Source organism: Rana temporaria, chromosome 5, assembly GCF_905171775.1.
Source record: "Rana temporaria chromosome 5, aRanTem1.1, whole genome shotgun sequence".
In the NCBI taxonomy this organism is placed as follows: Eukaryota; Metazoa; Chordata; class Amphibia; order Anura; family Ranidae; genus Rana; species Rana temporaria.
The window spans coordinates 219,315,772-219,335,096 of record NC_053493.1 but is presented as its reverse complement, the minus strand read 5'-3'; positions in this window follow the sequence as shown (position 1 = coordinate 219,335,096).

Here is a 19,325-nt window from a genome sequence, read left to right as displayed (position 1 = left end):
TGTAGCGCTGACATTCTTGTATATTGATGTGTGTTTGCATACTTTAATACAACGTCTATGGACATTGCTATGTTTAAGTATTTGGAGCTAGTGACCAAATACTGGTAATGCAGAGAGATGTTTTGTTTAGTATTTTGGTTGCCTTGGAGACAAAGAGAGACCCAAATACTGGTAATGCAGAGAGATGTTTTGTTGAGGTTTTTGGTTGCCTTGGAGACGAGGGGAGACAGGAGTGTAAACAAAAGCCTTCTGGAGGCTGATGCCGAGCTGCTGGGGAGGGAAGGCTGAGCTCGGAGAGCTAGAGGACAGTGGCCGGATTGCAGAGACCGAGAGACACTCATCCGAGCATCAGAGAACCGGATCCATCCAGCGGAGCTGAACAGAGCTGACAGAGAAGCAAGTTGCAGTCACAGGACCCTGAACAAAAGTTACTACCCGGAGCTCCGATCCAGTGGGTGAGCGGGTCACGACCCACAGTTTGCTAAGTTTACACGCAGTTAGACTCATATACAGGCCTCACTGGGATTTATAGTTCCACAGAGGAACTGAAACTGAGAAGGCTTGAGGCCTATCTAATTTGACATTTCAAGCGATTTTAAAATAGTTGTTGCAGTTACACCAGGAGCATTTTCACTTCAATTTGACTCCTCAAAACTGTGGATTACAAATCACTTTAGCTAGCGAAGAAAAGAAGATCCAAGACCAAGTACTTTAAGTGAGATCTCACGCATAGCTAATAAAGTAGGGGGAGCTCCCAGGTATAAAATGTTTATGTATACTGTTTTCAAATAGCTTATGTTTAAATCAATTGTGCTGTCGTCTTACGTTGGGATGACAGCACAATTACTGTAATAACTTCTTTGCATATTTCACAGTAAAATATATCTCTGGTTAAGTATCCAGTTGTTGTGGCGTACTGTTTTTCTCACTCCAAGTGCAGTCAGTGGATCCTGGGGTTATAATACAGGTATTTTGTATTGTCTTACATTGTATTGTATTGCATTGCATCACAGCTGTGCCAAGGGGATTGAGCCAAGTTAGTGGGGTTTATTAGTAGAGTGCAGGCCCAAATTAAACCAGCAGCTCCTTCGGGGGTCAGTGCTACAATTATTTATAATTATTTATTATATTATAATTTATCATTTTGTTTTTAAAAAAATTTCATACCCGGGATGCCTATTAGATTCTTGTTTGGTCAGATTTAAGTGAGTTATTCCTAAGAATTACAGGCCTACAGTATAAAACGCCAAATTCTCTTGCAAATAATTGTACCGCTTTTGGTACGTAATTCCAGACAGAATCATACCGCCAGAGAGGTTAAGTAGAGAGTTACCTGATAGGAGAGCTAATCCTCACAGGGGGTGGTGCTAATTTTCCTGCATCATGTGTGTATGGAAAACAGCTGACACTGGACACAGAGCTTCTCCCTGACGCAGAGGCGCAAGGTGTAGCCCCACCCATCGGACATGATGGCATCACATGCCAGCATGTCACCATCGGGGATGTTCTCCAACTGCGTCAAAGACACAGTGGAGACAAATAGACGCTCCTCCTCATACTTGGGCCCGTATGGAGACAGGGAAATTCCCCTGTTATAACTATAAAAAATAGGATGTCTTGATATCACAACTAACAACTATTGTTTGTTGGCCATAGAAAGAGTTGGATTCTGACCAAATGTACTCTGGGTTTCAGACAATATGAAAGATTTCTCTGTTATTTTCATGTATATGTTTTTATACTTTAAAAAAATATTGGTTAAAAAAAAAAGTCCCTCTGTTTATATTAGGAATTATTCATTCCAGCTGTTATTTTTGGGATGTGGCATCATAAGTCTTCTTTTTAAGACTTAGTATAATATCCTCTGGGGCAGATCCACAAAGAGAGTACGCCGGCGTATCTACTGATATGCTGGCGTACTTTCAAATTTCCCGCGTTGTATCTTTGTTTTGAATCCTCAAAACAAGATCCGACAGCATCTGGGTTAGATCCGACGGCATCTGGGTTAGATCCGACAGGCGTACGTCTTCGTACGCCTTCGGATCTAAGATGCAATACTTCGGCGTCCGCTGGGTGGCGTTCCCGTTGTTATCCGCGTCGAGTATGCAAATTAGCTATTTCCGACGATCCACGAACGTACGAGCGGCTGTCGCATTATTTTACGTCGTCTCTAGTCGGCTTTTTCCGGCGTATAGTTAAAGCTGCTATTTTGTGGTGTACGCAATGTTAAGTATGGCCGTCGTTCCCGCTTATAATTAAAAAAAAAAAATTAGTTTGCGTAAGTTGTCCGTGAATCGGGATGGACGTAATTTACGTCCACGTCAAAACAATGACGGAAATTTAGGGACGGCGCATGCGCAGTTCGTTCGGCGTGGGGACGCGCTTCATTTAAATGAAACACGCCCCCTACTCGCCGATTTGAATTACACGCCATTATGCCACGAGAGATAGACTACGCCGCCGTAACTTATGGCGCAAATTCTTTCTGGATTCAAAGCAAACAAAAGTAAGTTACGGCGGCGTAGCGTATCTCAGATACGCTGCTCCGGGGCAGATCTTTGTGGATCTGCCCCTCTGTTTTGATCTGAATAGAAATCAATTTAATAACTGAAATGCTCTGTAGTAACCTATTTGTTTTCATAAAAAATCCCTGTACTTTATAATGATTGTCTTTGTGTAATATTGCAGATAAATAGTCAAAAGATTGGAGAGAATATTCGAATGATCAACATTCATTTTAGTTAAGAAACTGATAAAATGCCTCCAGCCCTCCAATCATCAGACCCAAAATGACAATCTGGTAGCTCTGGCAATTGCTTTAGTGGGCAGCACTTGGCATTGAATTCAACAATTTAATTATCTGCTTGTAGCATTGCTTGTAACACAACAGCCTTGGATTGCAGTCACAGTACACAGTTTTGAGCTAAAGGATGAACCGTGTTTATGTGCAAAGAAAGGTTTGCTTATTTCCCGTGCTTTGTTTAATATAGATGTTGTGGAGTACAAAGAGAGTACACAGGAATTATTTTTATTTCAAGGATACATTTATGTTATATTGACTGGCAACAATGTGCTGATTCTGGACACAAGAGGGAAACTAAAATTCATTATTCCAAAGAAAATTCACAGAGAAGTAAACTGACCTTGCATTTTATTTATACTGTCTTGTGTTCACTGGCAGCACTTCAATAGTTAACAACTCAGAGATTAGGTTCCCTGAGTGAGATGTTTTTTTTTTTTTTCTGTGATTGCTAGTGATTGTCGGAGCTGCTTCATGTGCTGTAGACATAAAAGACTGTAATGCTGTCATATATTACTGTACCACATGTGTGTATTCAGTTTTGTGAAGGCACCTACTGTGATTCCTTCACTGCATTTGCCTAGCATGGCCCTAAACTCTGCTTTTTGACACTTGATATTTAGGGTTTCAGGTTAAAACTAAGGTAAACATATTTTTCTAAATTATTTAACTTCATACTGCTAATGTAAAAAAGGCATCTGAGGTCAGCTATTTAACCACTTTTATCATTTTGTTTACACATTTTCTCACTTATTCCAACTAAAATCTTTCTTAAATTCATGAGAAGAAGTTGAGCGCCACCTCGCTGACTGTTCTATTGTTGACAATATGTACAATGCTACATATTGTACATATATGTACATGCTTCTGCATATTGTATGTTATTTTCATAACTTTTTAATAACAACATACAAACTAACTAATATAAAAAAAAATGCCCTGGACCACTTAGAGCTTTAGGCCCAGATTCAGAAAGGACTTACGACGGCGCAGCGCCAAGTCCTAATCCGAGCCGTCGTATCTATGCGCCTGATTCTTAGAATCAGTTACGCATAGATATCCATTAGACACAACAGGCGTAAGTCTCTTACACCGTCGGATCGTAACTGCAGATTTTTTCTGACCGCTAGGTGGCGCTTCCGTCGAATTCCGCGTCGAGTATGCAAATTAGCTAGATACACAAATTCACAAACGTACGCCCGACCGACGCAGTAAAGTTACGACGTTTACGTTAGGCTTTTCCCGGCGTATAGTTGCCCCTGCTATATGAGGCATAAGTGCGGCGTACCAATGTTAAGTATGGCCGTCGTTCCCACGGCAAAATTTGAAAAAGTTACGTAGTTTGCGTAAGTCGTCCGTGAATGGGGCTGGACGTCATTTACGTTCACGTCTAAACCAATGATGTCCTTGCGACGTACTTTGGAGCAATGCAAACTGGGAAATTCCACGGACGGTGCATGCGCCGTTTGGCAAAAACATCAATCACGTCGGGTCACAGTAGATTTACATAAAACACGCCCCCCTGATCCAAATTTGAATTAGGCGGGCTTAAGCCAGCCAATTTACGCTACGCCGCTGCAACTTACGGAGCAAGTGCTTTGAGAATACAGCACTTGCCCGTCTAAGTTGCGGAGCCGTAACATAAAGCGGATACGTTACGCCCACACAAAATTACGCCGCTGACTGTGAATCTGGCCCTTAGAGTTTTATCATAGCCTTACTAGAGTTTTATTAAAGCTTTACTGAATCTAAGGTGACCTCACAGTTAGCCTTACTGATATCCAGAAACTGTAATTTTACAGTAAAACCTTGGTTTGAGAGTAACTTGGTTTGAGAGAGTTTTGGAAGACGAGGAACATTTTTTAACCACTTCAGCCCCAGAAGATTTTACCCCCTTCCTGACCAGAGCACTTTTTATAATTTGGCACTGAGTGTTATTTATGAAAGGAAAATCCACTTTGCACTACAAGTGAAAACTACAAGTGCAAAGTGCACTTTAAATTGCACTAAAAGTGCACTTGGAAGTGCAGTCGCTGTAAATCTGAGGGGTAGATCTGAAATGAGGGGAAGCTCTGCTGATTTTATCATCCCATCATGTGCAAGCTAAAATGCTGTTTTTTTATCTTCCTTGCATGTTCCCCTCGGATCTACAGTGACTGCACTTCCAAGTGCACTTTCAGTGCAATTTCAAGTGCACTTTGCACTTGTAGTTTGCACTTGTAATGCAAAGTGGATTTGCCTTTCGAAATAACCCCCACTGTGTCACTTTTTCCCCCACAAATAGTTTTCTTTTGGTGCTATTTGATTACCTCTGTGTTTTTTTTTTATTGTTTGCTCTAAAAAAAAAAAGAGTCAAAATTTTTAAAACAAAAACAATATTTTTAACTTTTTGCTATAATAAATACCCCTAAAATTGTTTTTAAAAAACAAATTTCTTCATCAGTTTAGGCCATTAAGTATTCTTCTACAAATGTTTGGTAAAACAAATGCAATAAACATATTGATTGGTTTGCACAAAAGTTATAGCATCTACAAACTATGGGAAAGATTTATGGCATTTTTAATATTTATTTTTTTACTAGTAATGGCGGTGATCTGTGATTTTTAGCGGTATTACGACATTGCGATGGACAGATCGGAGACTTTTGACACATTTTTGGGACGATTGACATTTATAGAGCGCTCAGTGCTATGAATATGCACTGATTACTACATACAGTAAATGTCACTGGCAGGGAAGGGGTTAACACTAGGGGCCGATCAAGGGGTAAAGTGTGTGTTCCCTCACTGTGTTCTAGCTGTGTGGGGAGGGGAGTAACTAGGAGAGGTGACAGATTGCTGTTTCTAGAAACACACAATCTGCTTTCTCTCCTCTGACAGTACAGGGATTTGTGTGTCTACACACAAATCCCTGCACTAGTGCTCGTGCCCACAATTGCGCGTGACCGACAGTGATCACGTCTGCTGGCCATGCGCATGCCCTCTGGTGGCTCTCCTGGGCAAAGCTGTATATGTACGGGATTTCGCCCAGGAGAGACATTCTGCCACAGTATATCTGCGTGAGCTGGTCAGGAACCGGTTAATACATTTTGACTTGATAAACAAGCAAAGTCTTCATATACAAGTAGAATCACATCACAACTGAGTATAATAGAGAAGAGAGGTGCCTCTAAGTAGAAGAGAGGTGCCTATTAGTGTAGTAATATGGTTATATTTAATGAAGGTACAACATTTAGAAACTTACATTGTTGATGAATAAAAGAGGTACATCTAAGTTTGCAGGCAACCACGTTAAAGCTGTCCACATAGACCATTCTCCACACCGCCATCAACATCATCCCTTCCTCACTACCGCTTCAAGCCTCGTTTTTAGATCGCTCTACTGCAGGTTAGTCTTCCTGGTCATGATTGCAGACTGACAGTGGTGAGAGCCAGTGGTGCGGAGGACAATGTATGTGGCCGATTTAACCCCGATGCCTGCATACGTAGATGTGCCTGTTTTAATCATCAACCATGTGAGGTGCTAAATGTTGTACCTTCATTAATGTAACCATATTGCTACATATTGCCTTTCTTCTCTTTTATTACTCTGTAGTTGCTTCTAATCCCCTTGTGGAGGCTGCCATTTGTGGATGGACATTTTATGGTTACACAACCAACCACATTGCTATAATATTTTTATATAGACTATAAACTGGAGGACTTATGAATAAATGGTTGTGGAAAAAATCATCTAAGTTTCCATTATTTCTTACGGAGAAATTCACTTTGATATACAAGTGCTTTGGATTACATCCCATTGAAAACGTCAACGTATGACGAAACGCGTCTGCGTTAACGGCGTGCAGTGACGTCACCGCGTTCGTACGAGGAGGAAGGGCTCCTGTATATGCCGGCCGGCATTTATTTCTTACATGCCTGTATTACACATCATTGATGTAAGTAGGTTTTTAACTTTTAATTAAATACTTTTGTGGACGTATTACGCTATGTGCGGTTCTTTCCTTATATGACATATTGCTGGGCTCCCGGAACGGGCTATAAGGATCTGTCTATACCAACCAGTCACATCCCTCCGTGGATTCTATGGTTCAAAGATCTATGCTGCACTTTCGATTCCATCCTGTGTTGTGATCCCATTTCCCTGGATATCCCGCTGTGGAGTAATAGATAAAGGCTGATATTTATCTATTTTCTGGTAAGCCTCAGTCCATGTGGTGGTGGCTCACTCAATCATCAGTGCACCGGGTGTTGTTTGTTCCAGAACTTCAGTTTTTTTTTTACTTTATTATCACATTGATTGTGTGAATTCACAAGGACTTGATTGTTACATAATTAGGCTGGCACAAATTTTCTCTTTTTTTCTTTGGATTACAAGCATGTTTTCAGAACAAATTATACTCGCAATCCAAGGTTTTACTGTACTTATCTTAGTACAGTTTGTATTAATTTTTATGTTGAACCCATACAGCCCTTACACCCAGTACAATACCTGAGGGGTGCACAGGCTGTATGAAGCATTTGTTTTTCCACTAAAATGTTACTTTGTTAAATTCATGACAAGAAGTTGAGCATGGCTTCACCAACTGTTCTATTGTTGACAATATGTAAAATGCTATTATCTTACTGCATATTGTATGTTATGTATATTGTAACAGGATGGCCTGTGACACCCATAGACTTTGTGAGGATGGGGGATACTCCTGTGTCAGCATCACTGATAACTCTTGGGTCTGAGTCCACCCTGCGCCCTTTGGGCAAAGGGTGGCTAATCATAATTCATGTATTACATGAGATGGGACATTAATAATAGTCCATATTGCAGGATCTTGAGAGATTGCAAGTTGTTGGTTAATTATGACCCCAACCAGTCAATAGTGACTCATCTCTCTGTGAAGACTGTTAATATGTTAAATAAGGCTGGCTTTTGAAAGGCCTTTAATTGTGTGATAACACTGTCTAAAACCTATTGATGTTTAGAGGTGTGAATAGGTGTCAAGCTGTATGCGGAGACAGAAAGTTTGCCTAGGGAACTCAGTGTGTGATGTTTTTTTGTTTTGTTATGCTGTTAATGAAGTAATGTGCAGTAATTAGACATGATAATTATAGGCCGGCGCCGACCTGTCTAGAATGGTTAGTAATTAGCCTTAGTGTGTGGGTGGGGAGTTGATTGTTCCGTTAATGCCCTGTACTGTATATAAGACTGAGAAGAAACCATTAAAGCTGTTCATTACATTTGAAACCAGAAGCACAGAGCTGTGTGTCTCGTGTCTGGGGGGAATTCTTATGGATTGGGTCCTGTTGGTTGGAGTGTCGATAAGTATGTGAGAGAGTCTATTGCGCTACTGCGAGTGTTGGAACGTTAAAAGAACTCGTGTGAAAGATATGCAGCTGCTGTATCTTGGGGTGCACCAAACCGTGAATAGAGTATGAAAGAAAAATAGTGATCAGCGCTTACATAGGACAAAATACAACTAAATCATATATATCAGTGCAAACCTGTCATAAAGTTAGTGCTATACTTATATGATTGGCTGCAGCAACTGGTCACCCTAAGGTGATATGCCAATCAACTGTCAGACCAAATAAACCAGGACAGTGACCTCTAACTGAAAAAACACAGTGAATAAAATATATGGAAAAAGAAGGGAATAGTCAATATTAAACAAATTATGGTGTGCAGTATATGACTGCAGAAGTCACTGAGCTAGTGTGGTATCACTCATTGGTAAAGATGGGGGATGGGTCTTCTATATCTGGTGAATACATCCAGCAGCAGTCTCACAATGCCCTTACCTTCATTCAGTAGTAAAATCGCATAAAGGGCAGATGCTGTCTTCCCCTGTGGATTCACCGTCGCCAGTCCCCTGTTCCTCCAAAGCTCCACTGTTATCCTGATCAGACAGAAGGTCCTCGAGTGTGGTGTCCTCCGGTCCGTCCGTATGTGTAACAAAGGTAGAGCCCGGTGTAAAGGGAGAGGTACCAAAAAATGGTGAAGCACGTCCAGGCGAAGGGTAAAACTTTTATTCGAAATAATTGCGATACAGTGCGGTTTGTATTCGCCGCCCAGCGCAGAGCTCGGCGTCAGACTAGCCTGCTACAGTCTGCTGGCCTCCGGTTGGTTGCCTGTGTCATGTGGTTCCTTGTCCTACGTCGTTGCGTCACCGTCTCGTGACTTCATCAGGGATCGATAAGCTGTCTTGGATGTGATGGAAGGTCGTAAACGGAGGTGACCGTTACATATATATAATAATGTGAGTAATTAAAGAGGAAGTATTTTATCTTGAGTATATGGACGAGGGCAGGACCTGGATTTGTTGAGCCAGTGGAGGTTAACAGCAAAGGATAAAGGGATGAGTGACCTAGTAGGAGATAAAAAAGGGAGCATGTTCCATATTGTCATGTCATTATTATGCCACAATCATGCAAGTCTTTAATCCAGTGAGCAGATGGAAAGCCATGTAAAGGGGGTTGTGTGAGCCAATAGATGAAAGGATCATGGATGTTCTACACTGTCATACAAACAGACAAGAGAACATATTTCTATTTGTGTTTACTATCTTCATTTTGTTCTTGAGTACTCACTGATGGAGAAAAAAAAATTCTATAATTTTTTCTAATATGTACGATTTAAATTGTTCTTTGATAAAACATTATTCTGAGAAAAAGTCCTAGCAATTTTTCAAACGATAAGTACATTTTACTCTACTTATCACATAACATACCCTTGGAAATGTAGGCCGCACCTATGCCTCCTTTAATACCAAATGTTACCTTGTAATGAATAAAGACACTCAACATCGTAACTTGGTGTATAATTGGCCGCTGCATGTTTATAGTGTAAACTGAAAAAAACTAAAATCAATTCAATCATTTTATTAATACATAAAATACTCACTTAAATAATAAATATAAACAGCTCAGTCTTCAGGACTCGAGCAATACCGCATATCAATAAAACAAGTCCCCCCTTTAAATGTAAAGGGTGACAAAACCACATGACTTGCCTGCGACAAGGGTGGGGGGTGGGGAGCTTGTTGCTGTACTCTGACCAGCTGTGAGGAATTTCCCGCTGGGGGCCCCCTTGTATAGATGAGCCCCACTTCCAGAATGTTTCCGCTGGTCATGTGACCTTCTGGAACATTCCAATGCGGTCATGTCACATTCCCCAATATTCTCCAATAACCCCGATTTTTCCGCCTGCCATACTATTATGCCGCGTACACACGATCAGTCAAACCGATGAGAACAGTCTGATGGACTGTTTTCATCGGACCAAACCGATCGTGTGTGGGCCCCATCGGTTATTTATCCATAGGTTAAAAAAAAGCAATCTTGTTTTAAATTTAACCGATGGATACCTAACCGATAGAAAAAAAAACGATCGTTTGTAGGCACGTCCATCGGTTAAAAATCCATGCATGCTCAGAATCAAGTTGACGCATGCTTAGAAGCATTGAACTTCGTTTTTTTCAGCACGTTGTTGTGTTTTACGACACCGCGTTCTGACACGATCGTTTTTTTAACCGATGGTGTGTAGGCACGACTGACCATCAGTCAGCTTCATCAGTCAGATGGACCGGTCGTGTGTACAGGGCTTAAATCTTTCTTAAAGATACCACGACTCCCTTTTTTTCTTAAATAATAGACAGCTCTCCGGGGGGTGGCCACATGTCCATGCTGTTCGGGCCAAAATACTTTAGCCCTCTCAGTCCAATCTATGAAAATCCAAAAAGCTTTTCTGTGATAAGTGACTTCAGTCTTGAAGCTGTGCAATGCTAAGAATACAATGCCACAGACATTAGTCCCAGGGTTACTTATAAATCAATTTTATACATAACATTTTTACTGTTTTTTTTTAATAATCCAAATGCATAAGAGATTTTGGTTAAAAGTGTGCCATGGTATAAAACAGATTCAATATTCTTAATATGGTTCTGAGTTTTGCATAGTTATCACCAAACATGGTTGTCATTGAATTTTTGTGACATGTTGTGTTTGGAAATCACAATGGGCAGGGTAGAAAAGGGGAGGGAGGACAGTGGATGTGAAAAAGGATAGGATATGTTATGTAAGGGGGGTGGGAAGTAAAGAAACAGTCAATAAGAAAGGCCTTACTGGTAACATGGAGCACTATTTATCACAAAAAGATACATCTGAGAGCAAAGATAACTTTTTTTTTGACAATATTGCATAGTCTTTCATAGTTTCAAACTATGTGATAAAAATAGAGTTTAAAACAATATTTAATATATTTAAAACATTTTTGAAGCTTAACGCATTGCTTGCAATTAATGTTAGCACTTAGCAGCAGTTAGTAATAAATTGATTTGAAACCTGCTTTTAGATATGTTGTGTAGTTTGAGCCAGTTAAAAGCTGATTTCTAATTTGTTTTGGTAGTTCTTGGGATAACTGTTTTATACCATATTATTAAATAAAGCCTGAAGACTATTTAATGTGACTGAATTTCATTATCACTTAATTAACACATTTAAATTGTTTATACACACTATTTAAAACATGAGATATGAGAACATGGAAAAAGTATACATACATTTTAATGTGGAAACCTCTCTTTCAAATGCCTACAGCCCTTTTTGTGAATTAAAGCTGAATTAAGATACATATACAATGTTAAAGCATGCTATTTACACAGGCTGAACGCCAGTCTAGAACACGTTTAGTTATTTGCGTGCCTATAATAAGAAGCAATTCATTTTATTGAATACATCAGAAATCATATTAGCCTTCACTTAAAGGGTCAGTGGCCTTAATACAATTGCCCTTAGTCTGTAGCCCAAAGAGGTTCCTTAACCCATATAAAAGCTACTGTATGTGAACTTTACTATATTCAGCTTAAAGGCTAAGGGACAGATTCACAGAGGAAATACGCCAGAGTATCTACTGATACTCTGGCGTATTTTCAAATTTGCCGCGTCGTATCTTTATTTGTAATTCACAAAAAAGATACGACGGCTTTTGGCTAAGATCCGACAGGCGTACGGCTTTGTACGCCTTCTGGTCTTAGGTGTATTTTTCCGTTGGGCGCTGGGTGGAGTTTGCGTCGTTTTCCAGCGTCGGGTATGCAAATTAGCTGATTACGGCGATCCACGAAGATACGCGCGTTCGTCGCAATCTCTTACGTCCTCGCTAGTCGGTTTTTCCCGTCGCAAAGTTAGGCCTGCTTTTTCATGGCTTATCTTTAGAACAGCCATGTTAAAGTATGACCGTCGTTCCCGCGTCAAATTTCAATTTTTTTTTTTGCGTAAGACGTCCGGGAATACGAAACGACCTAACGCACGTCGCCGTTCAAACAATACATCGGGGCGCCGGAATTTCGCGCAAAGCACGTCGGGAAATTTCCTAACGGAGCATGCGCAGAACGTTCGGCGCGGGAGCGCGCCTAATTTAAATGGTACACGCCCCATTTGAATTAGGCGGGCTTGCGCCGGACGGCTTTACGTTTCACCGCCGTAAGTTTACACGCAAGTGCTTGGTGAATCAGGCACTTGCGCTGAAAACTTGCGGCGGTGTAACGTAAAGACGATACGTTACGCCGCCGCGATTCTTTATGAATCTGGCCCTAAGTTCATCTTTTCAGGCAGAATTTCACTTTTCATAATAAATAGAAGCCTTTTGTAGTGTCTTTTCTGCCCACACCATCACTATGACCCGGATTCACAAAGCACTTACGCCGACGTATCTCAAGATACGCCGCGTAAGTGCAAATATGCGCCGTCGTATCTGTGCGCCGTGCCCACAAAACTAGATATGCCTGAAAATAGGTTTCCTTAACTTGCCTACGCCATCGTATCGTGGGTGCATATTTACGCTGGGCGCATTTGATTTTCTATGCACATATGCAAATGAGGGAGATACGCAGATTCACGAACGTACTTGTGCCCGGCGCATAATATACGCATTTTGCGTAAGGCGTAAGTCCAGCGTAAAGTTATTCCCCATAAATGAGGCGCAACTCATGCTAAAGGTATGGACCAGGGAACACAGCCGTCGTATTTTATGTAGTTTACGTAGTACATGAATAGGGCTGGGCGTAGGTTACGTTCACATCGTAGGCAGTGATCCGTCGAATCTTAGGGAGTAGTTCCGACGTGATTCTGAGCATGTGCACTGGGATGCGTCCACAGGACGGCGCATGCGCCGTTCGTTACTCGTATCTTTATGGCGCTCGGCCCATCATTTGCATGGGGTCACGCCTCATTTGCATTGCTCATGCTCACTTCCACTTACGACGACTTACACTTTCAAAACCCAACGTAGATTCGGAAGCAAGTGGGAGCAAGTGCTTTGTGAATACTGTGCTTGCCTCTCTGCGCTGCGTCGGCATAGCGTATATATTCGATACGCTATGCCGGCATAAATATGCACCGGTGTATGTGAATCCGGGCCAATGTGTTTATCTCTGACTTTCCTAGTCCATGACAGACTTTACTCTGTACCTCATGTGTTCAAAATGAAAAAAAAAAAAAACTTCCTGTAGCTTCATGTGACCATCCAGGAAACTTCATATCCCATCATGCACCATCTCACGGAATCAAAAAATAGGGAGTGTTTTTCTCCTCTGGACGACACCTCCCTCATTAAATATACCACCTTTTTTTATTTCCATCCACTTACCTACTTCTTACTTTAAGGTAGTCATACACTGTACAATCTAATTGTACAATATCATTTAGATTAACCATCAACTATATAGTGCAAAGGCCTGTCTGATTTGATACAAATTGTTCAGGTGGGTCCTCTTATTCCATAGTTTGGGTAAATCTAAAGGATATTGTACAGAGATTATACAATTCGTTTGCATGTTTTATGGCCATATTTCTACAAATACATGGAAGGTAGTGGGTGGAGACACTCAGCTGTCATTGCTCTTTTGTTAACACATTAAGTTTACTTTCAGGCCCCACTCACACCTAACGTAGTAGTAGTATAGTGGGAGCACACATTTTTTGGCGTGTTTTTCCATGACACGAATAGGCAGCCCATTTTTTTTTTCAATAGGCTTCCTCATGCGTAACATATGTGGCAAAGTATCTCATGGGACATGTTTGTGTGTTGCAATTTGCATGTTTTTTTTATTGTGTGTTTTGCTGCATTTGTTGCACGTTTTTAGAAACAACTAAATAAACAAAAAATACAGGATTGCACTAAAGAATGTAAGGAGTCCAAAAAGTAAAAAACAAAAATAAAAACACAGTCAATGGAGAAATGTCTAGGGAAATCTTTAATCAAAAGGGTTAATATCAATAGATTATCTTATACCACTCTCCTTGCAGCTCTGTGATCAGCGGGGAACTGACAGCTAGTAGTAGAAACATACAGGGAGATACGAGCGCACAGGCTCATGGTGCAAATAAAATTTGTTTAATTGATGAAGGAAATAAAATCAATACACTCACAAGTGTAGATAGAACATAAGCATCTAGAATCCTCTTGTATGGAGTCCTAGCCCTGTATGGACCTCGGATGTGACCCTGTTCATGGTTCCATACAGGAGGATTCTAGACGCTTATGTTCTATGTACACTTGTAAGTGTATTGATTTTTTTTCCTTCATCAAATAAACAAAGGTTATTTGCACCATGAGCCTGTACACTCATATCTCCCTTTATGTTGCACCTTTTTTCCATGTGGCAAAATAGCTGCTTATGCGTTTGTGGTGCCATTAACAATTAATGGCATGGAAAGTTAGTTCATTTTAGGTGTATAAAGGTGGCCATACACTATACAAGCTGGTTCTACAATCTCTGTACAATTGTCTTTAGATTTCCAAGACTATACAATATCTATCAAATCATCTGTATCCAGGCAGGCAGGTAGGCCCTTGCACTAAGTAGTTGATGGTAGATTAAGAACAAACTGTACAGTCAGGTTGTATAGTGTATGGTGAGATTTACATATATCCAGGAACACACTTCTCCTGTTTTTAAAACCACAGCTCTGCTTCACATAAACTGCTATGCGATTGCTCAGCTCCTACACACTCTGCCAAATTAACAATCTATGCAAGAAGAAGGTCAGGTATGACATGATCACTCAGCAGAGGAATATATTGGCTGTTTATTCAGTGAGAACTGTCTGCAATGGAAAGGCATGTAAGTACAGAGGTGAGTGAGTGAGTGAGAGACTTGTAAAGCGCAACACATGCAAACTGAATCGCCTCTGGGGACTGTATCCATTTCATGGGTAAGGAACCCCTTGACCTCAGAAGAGATGGGTTTTAATCTTTCTCCTGAAGGCCAAGTGGTCCGACTCCAGTCAGATGGTAGGTTGGTAGTGCATTCCACAGGCGAGGTCCCTGGACTGCAAATCTTCGATCTCCTTTGGACTTGTATCTGGATTTGGGTATCTGGAGTAGGTTTTGATTGGTGGATCGCAGAATGCGATTGGGGTTATGGGCTTTTATTTTTTTCGCATAGATATTGGGGGGCGTTTCCTTGAATACACTTATGTATTAGACAGAGTGCCTTGAAAGTGATTCTGTCTTTTACTGGCAACCAATGAAGGGATCTCAGTGAAGGTGAGATTAATTCCCATGTTTTTTTTCCAGTCACTAGTCGAGCGGCCGTATTTTGAACAACTTGCAGACAAGTGATTTGGTATCTGGGGAGTCCTAGATAGAGGGCATTTGCGTAGTCGAGTCTGGAATTGATGATTGTTCCCACCACGACTGCAATGTCCTCTTTCGGGATAAAGGGCGTGAGTCTGCGTAGTAGGCGCAGCAGATGGTGGGATCCGCTGACTACTGAACCTATTTGTGCATCCATTGTCATGTAGGTATCGAAAATGACTCCGAGATTTTTGACTTTGGTGGACAGAAGCAACCTTCTGGATGGTAATGGCATGTGCAGGGTGTGTTTTAAGAGGTCGGTGGCTGAAGTACTTCCTCGCTCTTTTGGTTTTCATGTCCTAAATACCTGTACCAGGAAGTAAAGGCAGGGCTTTTCATGGAAGAGACTGAATGCTGAGGCAAGTCTGTTCTAGAATATAGAAAAAGCTTTTTCCTTCCTGCAACAGAGTTACATTAATGGTATATTTGTACATAGGGAAGTTGGAATTTAGAAAAAAAAGTTGAATTTAGCGTTTATCATCCAACCAAAGAATTTCACTTGCTACCTAAATAACAAATCTGTACACATTTTTATGATAGGTTGCTTGCAAATTAACAAGAGCATGAAAATACGTTCTGACAAAACAACAACGATAAAAACAACTGTTTAACTATAGAAAAGTGAAGATTCCTTTACCATCAATGAGTTTAGGTGCAGTCAAATGAAGGTAGATCATCTTTTGTTCAAATGTATATTTGATCTAATGTACTGTACATGGATTGCAAAGTCAACAGTGAAGCACATGCAGTATGCTTTCCAGTGCTTCTGAGCTGTGTTGTTTCTGCTTCTGAGCGGCTCAAGAAGTAGCTTCAAGCTGCTTCTGAGTTGTTTTGTGCTGGATCAATTTGCCTTTACACAAAGATTTATAAAGGGAAGAAAAGCAGCTCAGAGGAGAAACAGAATTCATTGCACATTAACTCCAAGGCAACCCAGAAAGTCTATCAATATGAGCTGCAATTAATGTCATGAGCTAGAGCACTTCTCTGCCAGAGCCAGCTTTTTTCTCTCACTGCAACAAACAAGCAATGAATGTATGATTTCTTATTTTATGAAGTAAGATGAAACTTTTGAAAAAGTGCAACCAAATGATTGCATACATGCTTGTGAATATCAAACAATGTATATATGCATTTATTTGCCTGGCAACAAATCAAGCCTGTACGACTCAGCTGTAGATAGTTGTATATCAGCAATATTTATACATGGCTTTTACCAGACAAAAGAATGCTGAGCATTCAAACACTGCACAAAAAGCACTAAAGGAAAGGTTATATCTAAAGAGTAATTTATTATTCAGCTTGTGTAGTGTAACCAATCACTTCAACAATCCCATCTCTTTGATGTAGTGCTCAATTCCTCTTTTATCCCTTACATGTAGATGTTTCTGATGTCATCAGAGAGAGCAATATGACATGTGTTGTGCTAAAGAAGCATGCATAATTTCCCTAATGAGGTCTGAGTTGTCTTCAGGACAATGTGCGCTGGTATGTAAATGCAAGTCAAGCGTCTGTGAGCTGAAAATGTTTGTACTGCCAAATCATGCATAAGTGGCAATCTTGAAAATGTGAACAGTTTTAACAGAGATTTCCTTTGCTATATCATTATGCACTGAATACACAACTTAATTTACATTAAATAGGTAGCCACTGTAAGAAGGGAGCAACTAACAATGCTGCAGGGGAAACCAAAATAATTGTAAATTGAAATTTGCAGTTTGTCCTTTCTTACTCAAATATAAATCGTAAATTAACTATCCAAATTGATAGTATTTGGATTATCTGTAAACTGAAAAAAATACCTATTTTTACATTTAAAAAGGCTGGGAAATGCAAGAGAACAAATGAACATATTCATTTATATATTGATGTTTGCTATTGTTAATGGAGCAGGGAATTTAGGAAACAAAACACCCCATTGTAAACAAGGAAAACACCAGGAAGCTTTTAATAAAAAAATAATAATAAGTAAAAATAACAGAGGAGTATACATTTTGAGCTAAATATTTTACTTGTGTTTATCTGTCACCAGAAACGTATGGCTTGATGTAGACAATTACTGGCTGGCCCTCTTTTTGGACCACTGCTAACTCAGGGGAAGATACAAAATGTACGCTTTGGAAGAGGTGTTGTGGAGGAGCCAACTGGCTTCCATTTCAGAGAGTTACAGGATTTTATTGGCCAATGTGCCTCAGGTTGGTGGATGGAGCAGCAAGGGGTTTTAGAGCTGCCTAAGTAAGTCCTTAAAGGTGTTTTTTAGAATGCCAATGCCTAGCTGCTAGAAGCAATCATAGGAAATACCTAAACCATATGATCTCAGATTACCTCTGATGAAACCAACATTTACATTGAGAAGCCCCTGGACTTTTAAGAGTCCAGGGTGGACCATTGGCTGGAGCTTTCCCAGTGTGCAACTTAGCTGCTGGCCTGCCTTGCAGCCAGTATTTTTTAAAGACGGCATTCAGCACAATGTGTGGTTTTGAGAGAAAATCTGCCTGTCCCCTGATGCAGCTGACTGGCTCACTTTTATAAAAAAATAAACCAGTCCTGAAGCAGCAGTATGTACAAAACAGCTGGACCTAATCTGAAAATGTTGAAGTATTTTTCTTTAGGGTCAATTCAGCATTACGCCTCAAAGTTTGCAGTATATTTTGCGATTAAGCATTGTCAATGTTACTGCATCTGGTCATCAGTTGCTAATTAATGGTGTTTGCTTCATGGTAAATGATGCTCTGGGGAATAGATGTTGCTATTGTCTCTCTGAAAAAGTGTACTATAACGGTGATGTGTTTTAATTGCTACCTAGCAAAGTGCTTACATACTGTGCATGTCAGTTAGTAAAATAATTTGATTACCTTTTTTTTTGTAAAATGATACACTCTATTTTTTATTTTTTTTTATAAAAACTGCTTGGTGTCACTCCTGTTTAAAATGGGGATAAGTACATGTATTATTGTGTATGGAGTCAGTGCAATATTTGGCTGTCTTTCTTCTGTGAAATAAATGCTCTCTAAAGTTTATTTTCTGCTGAAAGCTGCCCACCACCGTTTAAAATTCAGCCACAAAATTCAGCTACAAGAAATTGCTGAAATACTTTCTATGCAGTGTGTACAACATTCCTTCTTTAACAGTGAACAATATACATTGAATAAGGTATGGTTTAGCAATTGTGATCTATGAGGCCGCGTACACATGGTCGATCCATCCGATGAGAATGGTCCAATGGACCGTTTTCATCGGTTCACCGCTGAAGCAGACTGATGGTCTGATGTCCGTACACACCATCAGTTCAAAAACTGATCGGGTCAGAATGCGGTGAGTTCAATGCTTCCAAGCATGCGTCGACTTGATTCTGAGCATGCACAGGTTTTGAACCGATGCTTTTGTGTACTAACAATCGGTTTAGACCGACAGTCAGGCGTCCATCAGTCCGATTTTAAAGCAAGTTCTAAAACTTTGGTCTGAAGGACAAAAGTCCGATGGGCCGTACACACGGTCGGTTTGGACCGATGAAACTGAACCTCAGTCTGTTTTCATCGGTTTGGTCTGACCGTGTGTACGCGGCCTAAGAGATTGTATAAAAATATATATAAAAAAAGTTATGTCCTACTAAGCTATCTTGTGGCTTACTCCAGCTTTTGCATAGATGTCTATGTAGTCTCTATAATATCCCTTCCTTTTTTCTATGACCACTATACACTTGCATGATGGTGTCAAAAAGCATAATTCTATGTGTCCTTTTCAAAATGCAGCCTACTCCAACTGCTTCAGTTCTGACTATTTAGTCTATACAATATTTTCAGATGTTTGTCTCTGAAATAATAAACACTAGTTTTTAGTTCACAATAATACTTTCCTGGCCTGTGTCTCTGAAGGTGGATATAGTGTCATGAAGTT